At 38.5% G+C, this 2,741-nt stretch overlaps 1 non-coding gene across 1 annotated transcript; it reads left to right on the top strand.

The window, feature by feature from the left end:
- Positions 1 to 986: 986 nt before the first annotated feature.
- On the top strand, positions 987 to 1,093 carry LOC141593635 (small nucleolar RNA R71). The gene has a single exon (XR_012521709.1). It is a non-coding gene; the product is annotated as a small nucleolar RNA R71 (small nucleolar RNA).
- Positions 1,094 to 2,741: the final 1,648 nt, after the last annotated feature.

Below are 2,741 nucleotides of genomic sequence, written 5' to 3'. Positions count from 1 at the left end.
TTTCTTCTTTTGATGATTCTCCATCTTTGGAGTTTTGCACAATTTCTTCCTTATCACTTGCTTCCACAACTTTATCCTCAACTTGCTTCTTCGGTGCTTCATACCTTGTAACACTTCTCAAGTGAATGGCACTAACCGTTTTATGTCTTGGGGGATTACTTTGAGGTGGTAATTGCCCCTTTTGTCTTTGTGAGCTTGAAGATGCTAGTTGAGTCAATTGGGTTTCCAACATCTTGGTGTGAGCTAGAATGTTGTTGATGGTGGTTTTCTTTGCTTGACTATCTTTTTGCATTTGAGTGAAAAATTCTTGTTGATTCTTTTGCATTTGGAGGACCGCTTTTTGAACATCAAAACCTTGGTCATTTTGGTGATTGTATGGATTTTGGTTTTGGTAACCTTGGTTTTGGTTGAAAAAGGGTCTTTGATTTTGGTTTCTCATGGGAGGTGGGGTGTATGTTGTTTGAGGGTTTTGAACATTTTGGCTTTTGTATGAGAGATTTGGATGAAACTTGGTGTTTTCATTGTAATAGTTGGAATAAGGGGTACCACTCTTGTATGCTTGGAAAGCATTCACTTGTTCATTTGTTCCCCTATATTCACTTTGGTCATGTCCCAAAGTTCCACAATTCTCACATATCCCACTTGGGATTGATGAGGATGCCGTCATGTCATTAACATGATGCTTTGGTGATTTTGAGGCTTCTTCAAGTCTAGTCATAGCTTGTTCAAACTTCAAATTGATTGTGTCAATGTGAGCACTAAGTTGAGCACCCAATTGAGTAACGGAGTCCACTTCATGCCTTCCTCCTCTAGTAGCCTTGCGAGGTCTACTATATTGTGAGTTATGGACCGCCATTTCCTCAATCTTGTTCCATGTTTGATTGTCATCAACTTCGGTGAACATTTCATTTGATCCCATGTTGAGAATGTTCCTTGAATCTTCATATAAACTGTTCCAAAATTGTTGTACCAAGAACCACTCGCTAAGTCCATGGTGAGGACATGAGCGACAAATTCCCTTGAACCGCTCCCAAGCTTCATACAAAGATTCTTAATCCCTTTGCTTAAAACCCGTAATTTGAGCTCTTAGCATGTTAGTCTTTTCCGGTGGGTAGAACTTTTTGTAGAAAGCCAGAGCCAACTTCTTCCAAGAATCAATTCCGAGAGTGGCCTTATCAAGGCCCTTCAACCATTGTTTCGCGGTGCCGATTAGAGAAAAAGGAAATAAGACCCATCGAATTTGGTCTTGAGTCACACCGGTTAGAGAAATCGCATCACAATAGTCACAAAAGGTTTCCATATGAGAATGAAGGTCTTCACTAGGCATCCCCCCAAATTGGCTCCTTTCGACTAATTGGATAAAGGCGGATTTGGCAATAAAATTTCCGGTCAAATGTTGTGGTGTGGGAGTACCATTGGGTAGGTTCTCCTCGGTGGGTACGGAATGTGATGAAAACTTAGGCATTGTAGGTTGATTTTGTGGGGTATTTTGTGTTGGGTTCTTCTCACCTTCTCTTGCAAAAGGGTTGATGAACTCAATAGTTGGTTGAGTATCCACTACCTCACTAATACCTCTCAAATTCCTCTTAGCAAATCTCCTATTGTTTGTTAAGGTTCTTTCGATTTCACGATCAAAAGGTAACAAATCACCTTGTGACCTTCTAGACATGCAAAATATCAAACAACTCGAAAACAATTAGAATAAACCTTGAGGAGTTTTACTTCCCCAAGGCAAAGAAAGACACAACTAATAACAATATAAGAAAATCTAAATCAAGTTAACACCGTCCCAGGCAACGGCGCCATTTTTGATCGGTCCGTTTCGTGTTCACAATTGAATAGATGTTGTCGTTGGGTCACGTCCGAATCAAAACACAATTTATAGCTTCACAAACAACTCTACAATTAGTAAAGAGGCAAGTAAAGGTCGGATCCCAAGGGACGGGAATTGAGATGAGATTTCTTTTGAAACTAGTGGTGTCTTAGGGGTGTCACAATTTGGGTTGATGTAGAAGGTCACTAACTAAATAGCAATGAAAGTAAATAAGCAAGAAGAAATAAAAGGGTTATAAACAATTGATAAAAAGCACTAGGGTGTCATGGGGTCATAGGGGATTCATGGGAATTGATCATACAAACATGTTCTCAAATTATAAGAAAGCAATTATTATTGTGATGGATTGAGTTGGGTTATATCTTACAATCCTAGGAAAGTTTGGGTTCCGGAGCCGAATCGATTAGATTGTACAACACCTACAAGTCGACTTAGTCTTCCCTACTCAACAACATGCATGGTCTAATGAGACTCGAGTTGGTTTATGTCTTACAAGTCTCATTGAAAAGATAGGTGATGGGTAAAAAATGCAAAGATTCATAGGCTCACATTTCATCAAACATAACATGTGCATGAGTTGAGATCAAAACAAGCAAGCAAATAAACCATGAAAGCATATTAATTTAAGCATGAATCATTCCCCATGTTGGTTTCCCCTAATTACCCATTAACCCTAGCTAGGTCACTACTCACTCATTATCATGTTGATCATGCTAGCAAGGTTGTCAATCATACCAACAAAAGGAAACATGATGAATAAATGAAAGTAATTAACAATAATTAAAAAGGGATTAAGAGAATTATACCTACTAATGATTCCAATAATAAAGCAAAGAATAAAAGAAGTACTTGATGCTTGATTGAGAGGTTGTCAATCTCCCAATAATAACCCAAATAATCTTCAATT

This window comes from Silene latifolia, chromosome 7 (genome assembly GCF_048544455.1).
Source record: "Silene latifolia isolate original U9 population chromosome 7, ASM4854445v1, whole genome shotgun sequence".
Classification (NCBI taxonomy): Eukaryota; Viridiplantae; Streptophyta; class Magnoliopsida; order Caryophyllales; family Caryophyllaceae; genus Silene; species Silene latifolia.
Note: the sequence above shows the minus strand (reverse complement) of the source record. Positions and strands in the feature narration are given on the sequence as shown.